At 36.8% G+C, this 17,936-nt stretch overlaps 1 long non-coding RNA gene across 1 annotated transcript; it reads left to right on the top strand.

Annotated features, from left to right (window-relative positions):
* The first annotated feature begins 116 nt into the window (after positions 1-116).
* On the top strand, positions 117-1,455 carry LOC147504255 (uncharacterized). The gene is made up of 3 exons (XR_015220370.1): positions 117-183; positions 481-654; positions 1,294-1,455. It is a non-coding gene; the product is annotated as an uncharacterized LOC147504255 (long non-coding RNA).
* The last annotated feature ends 16,481 nt before the right edge of the window (positions 1,456-17,936 follow it).

The raw sequence follows: 17,936 nt of genomic DNA, 5'->3' as shown, positions 1-17,936 counted from the left end.
ATCTAATTTTCATGGCTTTATGCTGTTATAGGTGGAAACTCCAAGACATTGTTGATTGTGAACGTGTGCCCAAATGTCTCTAATCTATCGAGACATTGTCACCCTTAATTTTTCTTTGGAAGAGCTTGGAACTCTGAACTAAGTCTTGGAAATCGAGATACCATTAAGAAGTGGAGAGATGTTGTAAGCATGCTCCTTCTTTTCTCCTTTTTCTTTTGGAAATGTGAGGGCAGCATATCTTCTACATGTTTTCAAATAAATACAGGTTCAAGAGGGATCGATCTTATAATCTATTGACTCCTAGCCGATAAAAAATTGTTTTACTAAAACTTGACTTTGTTTATATGTCTGACTTGGAAGCCCCCTAACTGAGTTACTTTATATGACTTATTGGTCTATTTTGATAAAGAGAACAATGATTGAGCCTGTTTTGTAGTAGCTTATTACTTTTGCTGATTCTTAGTAATGATGTCTGTGCAGGCAAATGATGCCCGGAAAGAACTATATGAAAAAGAGAAAGAAATACTTGATTTAAAGCAAGAGGCTTTGGGACTAAAGCAGGCACTTAAAGATGCAAATGATCAGTGTGTCCTACTCTTCAACGAAGTTCAGAAAGCCTGGAAAGTTTCTTTCACATTGCAGGCAGATCTGAAGGTTTCTGATATTATTCTTGTAGTGTTTTTTTTTTCTTCTTTTTTTGGATTGCTAAAGTGTAATATGGTAATCAATCACAGAAACAAGTTGTAGGATGTGGTACCCTACCATACAAGAGAAACATAAAGGAAATACAATGCAACAAGGTAGAAGAAATAAGAACACAAAGTCTAACTAAATCCCAACAACAAATCCCAACTGGATAGAAAAGTTACAAAAGAGACATTTATATTAGTATGATAATGGGTATTTGTCCGCAGGTTCTAGCTCGAGTGGTTTGACATTAGTTTGTTTACTAAGTATAGCACCAAAACTCTGCCAATTCCTTAACTATATTATTTCTTTTGACAGTCTAGGCATTTATACAACAACTATACACGGTTGTCTTAACTAACCATGTCCATTGACACGGTTATATTCAAAGATATTGCTTTTGATTAATCGAGCACATACAATCTATGTCACCACTTCATTTTTTCTCCTACATTGTGTTTTTTCTCCTACATTGTGTTACACCCATATTGTTAGCATCTTCTTAAGAATATTCTGTGTGTGTCATCAGATCAATGCCAACTGTTTTAGTAAGTAAAATTTGAAAACACGGATGTTGATTCTTTTTCCTCTAATTTTGTATCGCAGTCAGAAAATTTATTGCTGATAGAGAAGCATAAAGTTGAGAAGGATCAGAATGCTCAGCTGAAAAATCAAGTTGCTCATCTTTTGCAATTGGATCAAGATCAGAAAATTCAGATACAACAACAAGACACGACAATTCAGTCTTTGCAGGTATTACTTAATCTTCATTTTTTCTGGCGTCTGCTAACTTAGTTGGTCAAATCATATGGAGTTGTTGCCATAAACCAGGTTCTGAAACCCAGTGGTACCCTGACCACTCAATTTTCAGTATATATATACGCACATATGTTTTTATTCTGTGATAAATGATACATTTTCAAGTTTGATTTCCAATGTGTGTATTATTCTTAGTATCCTTCCAATCTCCTCTGTCTTAGTTGTAGTATTTATCAAGTAGTTTCTAACAGTGGATGATGCTACCATGTTAGTTAGGTTGATGTTATTATTTACCTGTGTAACACAACTGGTTAGGTTCAATTGTTTTTAGTGATTCAACACTCCCTTCCTTAAGTGATTGTGTTGAACCCATTACCTAAGGACTTGAAGAGACCTCCACCAATTTGATTTTAGGGGTTTTGATTTAACTTCTACGAGTTTTATTCACGAGGCACATTATAACGATTTACCGCATACACTCACAATGATACTGTCCCTACAACGTCAAAACTTCCGAGGTCACATATTTTATTATTGGTCCCGCCTAAGCATGCGTAACTCCCCGAATTCTTATGAGATCCGGTGTTAAGTGCTTTGGAAAGGCCTTGCCACCGGTATTTTGACAGGATAAGTTACTTATGTCCTAAACCTCTAATGTTGTTGGTCGATGTGAGACTAAGACATACACGGTGGCCGGTCAACCGTTGGCCTTCACTAAGCCAACATTTCCTCCCACTTGGGTGCAAAATGGATAGGTTTCGGATCGGATATGCCTGTACCGTATCTAAATCTGAAAATTGGCACTGACATCTGCATCCGACGGATGTTAAAGAATGGTATTTGAATGCAATATGTGTTATCCAAAACAGATATCGGATAAAATCCGATCCGAATAATAGTGTTAATAATTTTTAGGATTTTTTAGTATTACCCCTCTACTAGATGAGCCAATTAGGATATATATGTTACATGCTTTCTCAGGTTTCTCGATTAGGCTGAAAATAATTCTCACATTCTGTCTTCACTGCTTGAATCTATATGTCAAAACTATTATGTTTTTACTTTGTGAGGCTTTGTAACTGAATTTCAGAAGATTGGTGCTAATTTAGGTGAAGTAATTTAATTACAGTTTGGCGTAGTTGTTTAATACATTGTCTACCCCATATGTTTTCGTTTGCTAAATAATGAAAGAAGACCTAGGCAGGGCTCTGTGAAGCATGTCGATTGCGCACATTGAAGGTACAAAGACATTTTTTGCACTACTTCTCCTTTTTAGATCAGACGCGTTGTCTCAACAAGTCCAAAGGTTTTTCTTGATGACAACACTCATCTGGCGATCCAGTGTAACCAAGGTTGCATAAGAACTCAACATAATCTTTAAATCCAATATCATAGATGAGCCCAGGGTTCATAGCTTATATGGGGGTTTACATGGGCAGCCCCGAAGTTTAGAGTTGTAGCGCACAATCCAATCCATGAATCTCTTATTGTTCAATTATTATGTGTTATCGCGAGCATATCGCGTGGTCATGATTGCTAAACGGATTGCTACTGGGGCTCCAATCCCCAATAAACGGATTTTAGAAGTGCGGCTACTCCAGCGACATGAGGTTCCGCCATAGATGTACCTAAGTATAGTACATAATCTGTCACCAAAGAATAGATGCCAACTTCCATGCACGGCTTATTTGGGGCTACAGCAGCCAGCACACCCTGTCCTTGAGCTAAGATATCCAGTTTCAGAACACTTGAGCTAATACAGTGAAAGAGTATAGCATCTATCTAAAGTTTGTCAGCTACTTCCGCTTCTTTTTTTGCTAAGGACACTTCTTATTCCGATTATATCATGTCCTGTACACTGTCCTGTTTTTTTTTGGACCAAATAGTTGGATTCCCACATTGATAGAGTACATCATCTGTTTAAACTTTGTTAGCTACTTTCAATTCTTTTTTGCTAAACACACTTTGTGTTCTTTGCAAGTCTTATTCCTATTATATCGCGTCCTTTTAACTGTTATTTTAATAATTATGATGACTATTCTTAGATCAGAGTAAACTACAATCAAAGAACTCAAGTACAGCTTCAACGCCAACATACTCCAATCGATAAGTGCCCTGCTTTATTTGGAAAGACGAGATAACTTCTCTATGTAGACATGACATATTAGTTATGATTGGTTATGTTGTTTACTAACAAAAAATACCTATCAATTCATGTTGAATACATGTTGGTATTAGTATATATGAATTATTATTTTTTTGTTCAATAGATGAATTATCACGTAGAATAGATAGCACTCCTGAAGCTATGCAACAAGAAGTTTGTAGAAGCTGTAATCATAGAAGTTTACATTGTAATACTGTATACTTTCATTTCAAAGAAACTCTAGGAAATTAAGAAATTCGGTCAGATTTGGGAAGTGTAAAGGAATAGACTATTTGATCAGACCAAGACTAACCTGTAAGGACAACTAAAGATAGTTAAACATGGAACCGAAAATAAAGCGTTGATAGAGAGAATTGGGTTATCAATTCAGTTCATGGTTAATACTCATACAATGCATCTGGAAAAAGTCGCCCTTGTTTCTGTGAAGTTCAATGATATTCCTATAAAGCATTCTAACTTGCAGAAGTTGGGGGCTCTTAATCTTTAGCTACAACAAGTTATCTGGATCAGTTTCACAGGTTCTCGGTGGTCTGATGTCTATCCTGTCACTTAATATATCAAACAATTTCGTTATTGGGGGTTTGCTTGAAATTGATGCTTATCCAAATCTTGCTGTACTCAATATAAGTGACAATTGTTTCAATGGTCGCATCAATACAAAAAATTGCAACGCCTCAAATGCGCTTCAGATTCTGGCTTTATCTATGAATGAATCATTTTTCTGGAGGGCTCATGGCGGAAGGTTTAACCAATTGCAGTACGACTCTTCGACAGCTGCATGTCGATTCCAATTTGCTTTCTGGCCATCTTCCAGACACTATATTTGATGTCATCTTTGGAGCAACTATCTATTTCTTTCAACAACTTTTCCGGACAGTTGAGCAAGAGACTGAGTAAGCTTTTCAGACTTAAAACTTTAGTTGTTTCAGATGTGTTTGGAAATCTCATAGAACTAGAGCAGTTCAGTACAAACTCTAATATTTTCTCGGGGCTTTTACCTTCTTCTCTATCGTTTTGTCCAATGCTTGGAGTGCTTGACCTTCATAACAATTCTCTTACAGGGAACATCAGTCTCACTTTTACAAGACTGCCCAATCTAACTTCACTTGATATTGCGACTAATCATTTCTCGGGCCCCTTTCCTGCTACTCTATCGAGTTGTAGGCAGTTGAAAATCGTAAGCCTTTCTAAGAATAATTTCCATGGGGAGATCCCTAAAGATTTTGCAAATCTTGCGCCTCTTTCATTTCTTTTTTTGTCAAGCATAGCTTTAAGAATTTGCCAGGGGCGTTGGGTGTACTTCAGCAATGCCATAATCTAACTACTCTTACTCTCACAAGGAATTTCCAAGGGGAAGAAATTCCACAAAATGTTACTGGGTTTAAAAACTTGATGTTCCCTGCTGTTGGCAATTGTGCAGTATGTGGTTACTGAATACGATAGGGTTATAGGTTATTAATTAATCATGGAATCACTTGAATGGTAGCATCCCTCCATGGATTGGCCAGTTTGACATCTGTTTTACTTAGACATCTCAAATAATTCTCTTACAAGAGAACAGCCAAGGAGCTTGACTAACTTGAAGAGCCTTACTTCGCAGAATGGTTGTACAAATGCTACGGCGTCCGCTAGCATGCCTTTCTATGTCAAGTATATTTGTGAATTGGATTGGTTTCGAAGTTGGGGTTTCGTCATGGTGGCTATTGATGTATTGAAATATGCTCACAGCCCTGTGCATAGAGCAGTTAGTTATGGTTATCATGTACTATTAGTTCCTAATTCCGTATAACATTTTGATTCTCCAGCAATGATTTCTTTAGAATCACATGAGAGAAAGGAGATTTTTTTTTTGGCTGGACATGAGAGAAAGGAGTTCATACGTTCTATTCACTATTCTAAAAGTTGGGCAAACCCAAGCCAATTTCAGCACCTCATGGCACATGTGTTGATGAACCATTAACATTTACTTTCGTGATTTCAACTTACCAATGTCATTATATCAAGTCTTCCATTTGGCTACTGTCCTTTTGCTAGAGCAATTTGTTTGGGACTTGAACTGTCGATATCGTACTTCGACTTCATGAATATGAAAGATTAGTATAGCTGTTGGCCTCCCGGTTTGTTCTTACTCTTTCACTGAATTTTCCTTATACTTTGTGAAGCACGTTTGTTGTAGGGAATATTTTGTTGTTGTTTTTTTTTTTTTTTTTTAAGAAAATAGAATAATGGTCCACATTTTGAGACATGGAATGCTGGGTTCTCAATATTTCGTTTCAATTTGTCGTTGATTGGATTCAATTCCGACTTCAATTAGATACTGTGCAATTTACCAGAGGTTTAAATTGCTCGGAAGATTAAAAACTGAAAATTGGAGCTGAAGGTTTGCATGTTAGACTTATTCAAAAATGTTTAGAAAATTGAGCTCTATATGTTGATGTCATGAAGCCTGCCAATTTGGTATTTATTTATAATTTGTTTTTTTTTTTCCTAGAGGACTTTGCTTTAAGATAGCACAAGGGATCTACTAGAAGCTTAAAATCTCTTACTATTCCTCGCACTAGGTGTCTAGGTATTTGTTTGTAGGTCCTTAGATTTCAGTCTCATATATTTGTGTCGCTTGCATATTTTTGATGATTACCTTAATCGAAGTTAGTGGATTGGAGCTTAATGCCTTCACTCTTGATCCAAACATCGGCTATATATATGGAGTTTCAAATTTCTTGGGAAATTTTCAATACATTCAAGTTGGCATCATTGGTTTGTAATTCACTCAAATCCTGTTTATAAATTTCATTTTTCATTAATGTTAAAATGTACCTTCATGTATTTCATGTGATACAAGTTATTCATGGTTATAGTCCCATAGAAGAGAGTAAACAGTGCATAAGATGTACCTCATTCCCTTTGGTTTGTTTGTTTGCTTAGCTCCCACTGTTAGTTTTTCCTGACACTATATATCCTCTTTGTTAAGCAAATTTGTTATGTTTCGTTAGTTTTTTTTTGGGTCTTAATATTATGTTGTTACTTAAGCTTGATTTTTAAGTATTTAGAGGTGTTTACTATTTACCTTAGCTAAAATGTGGATTTGACTTCAATGTTTAATGCTTGCAGAGGGTTGTAGTAAGCTATTGGCTTGAAAAGAGGATGTAATAAGAAACATAGAGTCACCATATGTAACTAAGTATAACCTGAGAAGCCAAAAAAATTATGGATAAGATGTGAATTTTTTGTAGGAACGATTGCAAGCGAGCTTCCTGTTGGATTGAAAGCTTCCAAGGTTTTGATTTCTTATATTTTTAATTGATGTATACTTTATCAAAAAAAAAAAAAAAAAAACAAAAATCAAATGAATGTATTGCAATTCATCCTAAATTTCTTGAATTACACTTTTAAGGTTGTGAATATTTAAAACAGTTAGTACATCCATCCATCTCATTGCTTTTACTTGGAATAGAAATTCAATTTTGGGTTATATGTATATTCTTTTGAGGGACTTGGAATCTTAAATAAGTTCCATGAACATATTTTAAATTCTATAGGGAAATGAGTTTTACCTTCAAGTGGTTCATGTACCCCTTTTAAAAATATGAATATGTATTTGTGTGTTTTGGATCTTGCTTTCTTTGCGTCTATGACTAAATACCTTTTGTATGCTAATTCAGTATTCCATTATGATGTTCTTTTCCACATAACACATTTTATTAAGGTTCTGAAGCACTTCCACATGGGCGTCCACTTATCCTGGGTACAATGGAACTTAGATTGTGTTTTCATTCATTCATTCACAACACTTTTGAAGTATTTTCCTATTCAAGATCTTAAGCCTTTAAGATATTATGGTGGTAGTGGAACATAGTCAAACGAAGACTACTAATAGCTAAGATCTAACATTCTTGGTAATGCCGAGACGTGGGAAGATGCAAGGACACGGTTTGGTCTAGGCAACTCCTGAGCAACATCTTTCGAGCCGGATAAACTTATCGAGTATATCAAAGCATTAGCATTTAAGCCATGTGGTTAAGGTGATAGAATGGAACTTAAAATTTCACATGATCAACTGTTGGATTTTAATTGTTTGAAGGGATATTTGTCTTCCTGAGTTTCGTATTTGCAGAGGGTTAGGTTATTGGAGTGGAGATGACCATTTTACTAGCGGGAAAACATGAACCTCAAGTTTCTATTAGTGATGAGCAGACGCTACCTGTAGCCACTAAGTTGAAAACTCATGAACGTTCTTCCTGTAATAATTCCTGTAATAAGAGAGATTGTCAGAGTTCAATGATAGGACTAAGGCTTCTTTAGGGGATGTTAAGGTTGTGACGATCGTTCAAGGGGGGTTTGTGGTTGGGGAAATTTGTGTCAATGCAGTGTGAACATGGTGGTGAACCAATTGTTAAGGATCAAGACCAATAGGCCCCTTTAGGTACGTCGTTTTTATGAGTATCTAACTGTCGAGAGTAATTTGTTGAAGCTGATTACTGGTACTTAATTGGACGGCTTTGAGAACCTTATAAGAGAATTAGGTTATTTGTTTTGCATTTTATAGATACTTTGTTGTTGACGATGTGTAAAGCGATTCTCTAAACTTCCAATACCACAATAATTGTGTCACTTTAATGACATGCTTATGAACAATTTTAATTTAAAAAAAAGGTTAGATACTTTATAAAGCGACTCTTTATAGATACTTCGTTGTAGACCATGTGTCAAGATATTCTCTAAACTTCATTCGTTGTTTTGATAGTTGTACTGGTGGATTATTGAACTATATATATTGATTTAGAGAATGACTTTCTTTCACTATCTGCATTAAACTGTTAAATCATGGTGAATTTAATTGAATGTTCATAGGTCTACAGAAAAGTATGGCAAATGCATGTTTAGAAGCGATATCAACTCATGCAAGATTACAGCTGCAGTATTGGATGTCATGAGCTGGTCTGATGTTTCCAGTAGGTCGTATCCATCGTCATTTGAAATCAAGGATTGGTGCAAATGGGCAAGTAGGGGCCACTGCTGCAGTTTACTCTACAGCTACACTAGAGTACCTTACAACATAAGTATTGGAGTTGACAGGCAATGCAAGCAAAGATCTCAAAGTGAAGAAGTGTATCACCCCAAGGCACATCTGCAGCTAGCTATCAGAGGGGATCGGATGAGGAGCTTGACACGTAGATCAAGGGAACAATTGAAGGTGGTGGTGTGATCCCTCACATCCACAAGTCACTCATCAACAAGTCAACCAAAGAATAAACTATTCTTTGCTGAGTTTTCCATCAGGCTTAATTGTTGTTTGACATGCATTGGCCTTGGTTGTATGTTTAGGCACTCAGTAGATGTTACGGTGTTGAATATTTTTAGGCTATTTGTTTTTGTTCTAACTTTTAATTCTTAGTGACATCCTGATTTGATCGAACTAGGGTTTCTCTCTTATGCTTGACTTTCCATAAATTGATGTATTTTTTAGCAAATACGCAATCTGTCTTTCCAATTATTTTTTTTAAAAAAAAATAAGAATTTGTATTTTTTTTTTATATTATTTTTCCTATATGGAACTTAGCTTTAAGCTGATTGGAATAGATTATATTTTTGATCAACAGAAAGTTATTGTGTTTCACTCTGATGTCTTAATCATCATTTTCACAACCTAGCTACCATTAAAAAAAATTTGTTTAATATTCACGTGCAAAGCACGTGCATTTTAGCTAGTTTCCATAGTGTTTCCATCATAACAAACACACCCTAAGTAGTGCTACACTGGAACACATATCTGGATATGTAAATCAATGGTTACTACTCCGGTTAAGTAGGTCAAAGTAGTATGTATGTGTATCATTTACTCGTGCCACTCTTTGGAAACAAGGAAACGGAAAATCTAAAAGAATTGAAACCGCACACACGCCGTAGAATAGACAATTGTTTGTGTCATTGACTAAGTGTGCCATGCCAATGTACGTGGTAGTTTTAGACTTCTATTGGTTAAGACTTAACAGTTAAGACTACATAGTAAGTAAGTGCTACTATGCAAATTTTATTCAACAAAGAAATTGTTGTATCGAATCGCACTCCATTCCAACAAACTCCGCCAAGTTTCACTCTTAACAATAGTAATCAATATCAACAGTTGGATTATATTAGATTAATAAACATAATATTCCAAATGGAGTAGCTCAATTGGAACAGCAAAGATAACTTAATACAAAGATATTCGATATTTCTCAGGAAAATATCCTGTTGAATCATCTTGAAATAGACATTAATATACTACAAATTGAAACATCCATTCATTTTAAATGACTCATCGAACTTTAAATTGACTAAGCCTTCATTGTAGATTTGTTGACATTGATGCCTTAAACAATATTTAATTTAAACGATGTCGACTTCAGTTTTCAACACGGAATCAACCAAGTTTGACTAATAGGTACACTTGCAGTTGTTCATCACTACAACACTTCTTAGTTAAAATTTTTAACAAGTCAAAAATCAACCTGCTAGGTACTCTCGCGGCAATGGTTCTAAATTTGTCATTAATAATATAAAATGCACTTTCACGACTGTCACATAGTTGATTTCGACTTTGGTATGATATGTGATGATGTTATCAGTCGATTAGCGAAGAAAAATATGATGTTATCAGTCTTATTCGGACGATTTTGCAAGTACTTTGAAATTAGAAGTACGCCAAAAGTTCTGAATTACTTCGAGATTAAAACGTTATCGCATTTTGTATTTTATAGTGAAAAATGAAACAGAAAAACAAAGTACAAATCTTTTGTGCAACACAATTGGTGCTTTACTAATGTATTTGTGTAGTTTCAAATTCGGAAGAACAAAAGATACTGCAGTATTACTCGTGGATATAATGTTGACTTCTTATTCCCTCTTAAAATACGTAATGTAATTACTACAATCTATTATTAATGTATAAGTCAGCAGTATCAAAATATAAGACTGAAAACAGTTACAACAGAATCCAACTCAGCATTCCTATAACAGAATTAGAACAAAATTAGTTAGATGAGTGAGAATGTAATAGATACACTATATAAAGTGTAATCATTGTAATGAGAAATCAACTGAATGAAAACAAGATCATTACTCATTTCATTATGGTATTAGATACGGCCATGAAAGCTTCATGAAGAAAGCTTGCTCATAGTTGAGATCAAGCCTCAAACATCAGCTTCACTCATCTTACTTGTTGGAGTTATCCCTCACATGAGGATAAGGAAGAAGAGGAGAGAAATCAGTTCTGTTTGCGTGAAGAGGTCTGAGTGCGCGCGTGCTCAGATTGGTCTAAGCCCAAAGCGCGCCCGCGCCCTTGTTACTAGAAAAAGAAGATAGTTTTTCAGCCTCTCACGAAACAAGCACTTGAGGGCGCGTGCACTCGGAATTGGCCTTGCCGAGAGCGCGCCCGCGCCCATGTCTATTTTTCACAGTTACTATCTACAGTAACCGCAAATCAGGTTTTTGGGATATAAACCAAAAACAAGGTTTTGGAAAACTTAACCAACACAAAGGCAACACAAAAGTCACGAAATTGAAACCCAATTTTGAGAGCAATCAAGATTGAGAGAAAACCTTTGCAGAGAGAAAAGCCTGTAAAGAGAGAGGAGTGATCTAGTAAGGTGGAGAGACTTGAGAGGAGAGATTGTAATCTTTCTTTCCATGTTATAAAAGGATTAGCTCTTGTGGAAGTAGGCACCATTGGCCGAACCACGTTAAATCTTTGTGTTGTGGTATGCTTTACTTTTCTTTGCATTATTATTTGTTCTTGATAGTTGTTTAGAGAGTTGGGCATGCTAAGTTGGTTATAGTGGATATTTAGAATTTGTCTGGAGTAATAGTGTGTTCATATTACAAGTTATCTGTGTAGTGGGGATCGATTGGTATCGTTATTCCCCAACAAGTGGTATTAGAATTAGGTTAGATTAACCTAGGTTGTTATCAAAATTTTGCTTGGAAGGTATTTGACAAAATTCCTGAGAGAAGATTTGAGTTAAAATAACTTGTAGAGATGGACTATTCAGTGAACACTCACATGAATAGTCTGAATAGAGTGAACTACACTATTTGGAAGGCCAAGATTGAAGACTTGCTCTATTGCAAGGACTTAGCACAACCCATTGAAAATGGATGAGTAAAACCAGATGCAATTTCTAGGACTGAGTGGAAGACGCTTGATGAAAAAGTGATTGGGTGCATTAGATAACAGATTGACAACAATGTAATCCGCCTTGTATTCCAAGAGACCACAGCTTTCAGCCTGTGGAAGACTTTAGAAGACCTCTATGAGAAAACAAGAAAGGATGCACAAAATAACTCTTGTCACTCAGAGATCATTGTTACAGAAAAGCAAGAGAGAGGCAAAAGCAGAAAACCATCTCATTCTAGACGTGAAGACAAAAGAAAATCTAGGAGCGCGAGCAGACCTCCTAAGAAAGACTTGTCCTGTGATTATTGCGGTATCCATGGCCACTTCAAGTATGAATGCATAGAATTGAAGAGGGATGAGAAGACTAGTACCGTACATGAAGACAAGTTAGAGTTAAAAGAAAGCACTGCCAGTTGAGACGCCATAGATATCGCTTCACACGGTGAAGTAGGAATTGTGTCAGATGGTGACGAGTTATACTTGAGCACTTCAGGCCAGGGTATAGAGTGGGTGGTAGATACAGGTGTTTCCTACCACGTCACACCCCAGAAGAGTTTCTTCACTACCTACAAATTGGGTGATATTGGTGAGGTGAAGCTGGGCAACAATGGAGTCTCAAAGATTGTAGGCATTGGTGATGTTCATGTAGAAACCAATGTCAGCTACACCTTGACACTCAAGGATGTAAGACATGTCCCTGACATTCGGCTAAGCCTAATTTTCGCTGGGAAGTTAAATGATGATGGCTTTCTAAACTCGTTTGGTAACGGGATATGAAAACTGAGCAAAGATACTATTGTAGCAGCCAGAGGGAAGAAAACTTGCTCTTTTTACAAGACACAGGCTAGTTTGTGTAAAGTAGAAGTAAATGCGGTAGAAGAAAGAGCTTCCTCCGAGCTATGGCATAAGAGACTGTGTCATATGGGCGAAAAAGGCTTGAAAGTTCTTGCCAAGCAAAAGGCCTTGCCAGACATCAAATGTACGCATTTAAATAGATGTTCTCACTGTTTGATAGGAAAGCAACACATGGTATCTTTCCAAAGATTTCCGTCTCACAGACATGACAATGTCCTTGAGCTAGTTCACACTAACTTATGTGGTCCTATAAAAGTAAATCCCCATGGGCGAGCTTTGTACTTCTTGACTTTCATTGATGATGTGCCAAGAAAGATATGGGCATATAGTCTGAAGACCAAGGATGAAGTACTTGGCGTGTTCAAGATTTTTCATAGCATGATGGAAAGAGAGATAGGGAAGGCTTTGAAGTGTATTCGCTCAGAAAATGGGGGTGAGTATATAGGGCCGTTTGAAGAGTATTGTAAGAGTCCTGATTCGTTATAAGCAGACCGTTCCCAAGACACCCAAAAAAATGGTATAGCCAAGAGGATGAATCATACCATTGTAGAGAGGATGAGATGCATGCTGGCTCACTATAAATTACCTAGAAGTTATTGGGTAGAAGCAATGCACATCCGCACATCCTGACATGTGATCAACCTATCGCCGTCAAAGCCTCTGAATAGTGATTATCCAGAGAGAGTATGGTCAGGCAGAGATGTTGATTATGGATACTTGACGATATTTGGGTGCAGGGAATTTGTTTATATTCCCAAGGATGAGAGATCCAAGCTTGATGACAAAGCCAAACAGTGCATTTTTCTGGGTTATGGGGATTAGAAGTTTACTTTATGATCCGATTAACAAGAAGGTAATCCGAGTCGAGATGTTGTGTTCATGGAAGACCAAACCATAACAGACTTTGAGGATGGTGAGAAGCTATAAGCTTTCATTAATGATCTTATTGATTCAGAACCAGAAGTTCCTACTGTGGAACATGTAGAAGGCATTGAGAATGCAGAGAACCATAGGATTGAAGCTCATGATGATGATTGATAAATGCTGATTTTACGTTTTATTAGTTTTTAGTTTACTTAAGTCCGTAGTCCACAGTCCAAAGTCCGTATAGTCGTTCGTTTAGTCAAGTTACCTTACTCACATGGGTTTGGTAGGATAGGTCGAGTAAGGGATCGTCCAAACCATAGGGCTCGGCAAGGTTCACAACTGGAATTACAACTTTTAGTGAGTAGGATTTTAGGTTTTTTAGTTGGTTTAATTAATTTAACGGAAATGTAAAAAATATAAATTACTAATAATGATTTTGATGTGAATAAACAAAGATAGAGAAATAGGGAGAGGGTTAATCATGCTCAATCAAGAATCATTTTTTAACAGTTTATATTACCACAGCACTACAGCTCTAATTCGTCTCGAGTTCATAGATAAATCCGAGACGACGTCGAGTATTGATCCCTAGCGAAATGCCCACATCTCTGAGCCACATCGCGCTAGCATAAGAAGTTGAACTAATATTTCATCTCTGGAATATCATTTTAGCTCCTGGCTCGATTCTACATCAGCTGAACCAATTGGAGAGCTGTCTGACACAAGAGAGTCACGCGCGAGACATTTTGGGTCTCTTTATGAGACGCTCGAGCATCGGCATCTAACTTTGTACGATCTCACCATTTTGGGACCAGATGTCTAATCTATACCTAATTCCTAAGTAGTGATTTTAGAATATTAAAGAGTCAATCCGGATTTTCACACGAGCAGCATAACCCTCCCCCTGAGGGGGGGGGGATTAGCTCATGGTCATTGGAAGAATAATTAAACTTGCTATATACATTAAATAAATAAATGCAGGACAGAAATTAAACTGGAAAAGAAATGACTTTCATTAAGAAGAAAATGACTTACAGTATTAAGCTGCTGAAATAAAGGGACATAATTTAAGTGCTGAAATGAAAAACTAACTGACTGCTAAGCGGAGACTAAAGCATGAAAATGCTGGAGGCCGAATAATGAAGACCCCCCACCCTCCCCCCTCATATATATAGGCTGAATGGCTTGTGAAGCTTTTATTTTGATTTTGTCCTTTTGTTGAATTGCGAGACTCAAAACTTTGAAATACAAAGTTTTTTGAAATACAAAGTTTTGGTTTTACCTGGTTTAGCTTTTGTCTCTTTCTCCATATCAAACCAAATTTTGTTTTTGGTTTTGTCTTGTAGCCCAATTCAATTTAAACTTTGAATTGGTATGTGTCTTCTCACATTTCAAGGTGGCACAAATTTGTAACCATCTCTTGCCACCTGCCTATGCTGACTCGTCATGCCTTTTGGGCCCGCCGAGTGGGTTAACTTAGTGTGTCCAGTGGTGGCGCTGATATTGGCATTTTTACAACTTTCTGTCTTTGTGTAGAGTTGGTCGCCCTGGTCGCTCTGGTAGTTCACTAGCTAACGTTGGCATCTAGATTTATCAGATGTGAGCTTCGGAAGTTTGCTGCTTCTTTATATGTGGACCCGTTCTGCACTGGTTTTGTTCTTTTGGAAACTTCGGCTCTAGTCAGGCTTTGTTAGGCTTCACTGGGGTTGAGTGGGAAACTTCAAATATTCCAGTATTCCCGTACTTCGATGCATGTTTTATCATTATATTCATGTTAACTGCGAAAACCTGCAAAAGTATGAAAATATAATTATTACATGATTATTAAACACATAATCGATCAAAATGCTATCACACCACCCCCAAACAGCACTTTGCTTGTCCTCAAGCAAAGAAGAGACATTAAAATGATAAGTGGTAAAAAAATGTGTTGTCGTAAGCTAAATCTCATTTCGCAGAGTGCGGTTGCATTGACCGTATGCAACAAGGCCTTGAACTACTAGGAATTCCCTAGTGGGTGAGTTATAGCCTCGTGAGAGTTTTCTAGAGAAGATACTCACAAACTTCGTTTATACTACAATAACTCAGTAACAAAGGTCTGTTTCCTTAAATAATCTCAGGTATCTAGACATCTCACTAGCAGGGGAAACAAGGATTTAATTCTTTCAAAATTCAAGTTAATATATATACAATAATCAAAACATCTACGTATGAGCATGCATGCAATGATCTTATAATGAAATGTACGAGCAGGGCCATTTCTGGATCCTTTGGATAGCGTCCTTAAGTAGGTTCTCACAGGTATGTGTTGAAACACAATTTCTCTTTTATTTTTCCACTCAAGTTTGCTTTCTCCAGTATGTAGTGGGCACACGTTTCCTCACATACTCAATGACAATCAGAGAAGCCGAGGTTGAGAAGTCACAACTACTACTTATTATCACACTATCCTACTCCTAATTGAGCTAGAGGTCTTTATTAGGTGTTATGGGGCTTAGGAGGTAGTGTAGAAGAAAATGGAATAGAAAATTCAAAAAATGATAAGTATGAGAGAATAAGGTCTTCGAGATAATTATACTAGAGAAATCCTTATTTTCTTTCCTACTTCTAACATGGGTTTCCATACTTGGATTTTTCAAGCTTTTGTATTCCCTTTTGATTTGATTTTTTGGGGGGAATTCTAACTTTGATATTTCTTTTGATTTTTGGAAACATATTTCTATTTTTCTTTTTCTTTTCTTCAAAACAGTAACCTGAATTTGATTTGTGACAAGGTTTTTTTCTTCATTTTTCTGCACTTCATCCTATTTCTCATACTCATCATCTAGGTAGGCTTATTTATTTGTGGTTAATAGATGGGTAATGAATTTTTGGTGAAATAGAAAGGGTTAATGAAAGGTTCAGTGGGGCGACTAGCAGTAAAATTTTTTACAGGTGTGAATTTTTGGCTATATCGATCCAAAGAAGGCCTAAATTCTCGCCTAGGATTTGGGTAGTGATCATGTAAGTAGACGTGTGAACTTTTCTATTCGGAAAATACTACTCCTTTGTGTCATTATTCACATATCACACATTTTGAGGCTTTTTGGTTAGATTCTTACAGGATATAGAAACTAAGTTGTCTAACCGTGGATCCCAGAAACTTACTGCTGTGTACATTTAATGATAGTCAGTGCATGAATACTAATGAAAAGATGTAAAAACTATTGCATACGTAGTAAATTAAGTTCTAAGAACAAGTCCTAATTCTGATGCTAGGGTGAGATTTCTAAATATTTTTCATCACAAAAAAGGAAACGAGAATTTGTCACTAAATACGTTTATTTAGACATAAGGTAAACTATATACAACTATGCATGCTTAATTTTTGCGAAAGGTTCTCACCACTAAACAGTCAGACGCTGTGTTTTCAAAGTGTTAAGGGAAAGAAAGAGTATACCTGAGAGGCTTTGAGCAAAAATATAGCTGACATCTTCCACAAAAATTTATTGTAACACACTATATATTATACATCATAAAAGTGAAAGCACACTGTTAGATTGGCACACTATTAGGTTATTTATTTATCTCACATCAAAACATAAAACAAATATGTACATGCATCAACTCACATTGCCCCAACCTTGAACTGGGGGATAGTCCATCCTTGCCTCGTCCCTGTAGAAATGCCATTCCTTTGCATCACGCCAATCTATCATAGCTCTCCAGACTTCGCTCCACTTCCTCTTCTTTGTAGTGTCCAGATGAGCTATCATTTTATCATCATTAGGGAAGGAACGCACTTTCTTTAGATACCTTGCAGGGCGTCGCCATGTTCGAAATCGCAAGGAACGAATGATCATGTTGGTTGGACACATAGAGTCGACCTTTACCCAGTCCTGAAAGGTGGCCATAAATTGTGGGAAGTACGTCCTCACCATCCTGCATGCTGTGACTGGCAAGGTGATATAGTGCTACCGAAAAGACCGAGCCTTCTTTAGGTTCTCAATTATTAGGTCTGTGATGTCGAAGGCGGTATGTTGTTGGGCTAGTGCATGGAACATCTTACAAGCTGACTTTGATGCAGTGAAAAAATGCCAATCCCCCATGATGTTCATAAGAATAAATAACATGGCAATTCCAACATTCATGGTCATACTGGCAAGTGGAATAGTAAAGTCTGGCCATCGGCCAGCTACGATACATTCCCTGACCTGGGCAAGGCCATCGCCATAACGGGCAGCAAATTTTTCCCAAGAATAGTCGTTAAAGTTGTTTTTTACCATGTATTGGATGGGGATGTCTGGCTGAAAATGAGGAAGGTCTAGAGCCATAGCAACTGTTGGCTCGTAAAAAGAGTGACGGGTGTTACCAATACGGATTGTAAATCCGTTCAAAGGGAAACCCTGTACAGCAGGTAGATCTTCCATATGATCATAAAAATAAGTTGCCAAACCTGGGGAG

This window comes from Coptis chinensis, chromosome 4 (genome assembly GCF_015680905.1).
Source record: "Coptis chinensis isolate HL-2020 chromosome 4, ASM1568090v1, whole genome shotgun sequence".
Lineage (NCBI taxonomy): Eukaryota > Viridiplantae > Streptophyta > Magnoliopsida > Ranunculales > Ranunculaceae > Coptis > Coptis chinensis.
Note: the sequence above shows the minus strand (reverse complement) of the source record. Positions and strands in the feature narration are given on the sequence as shown.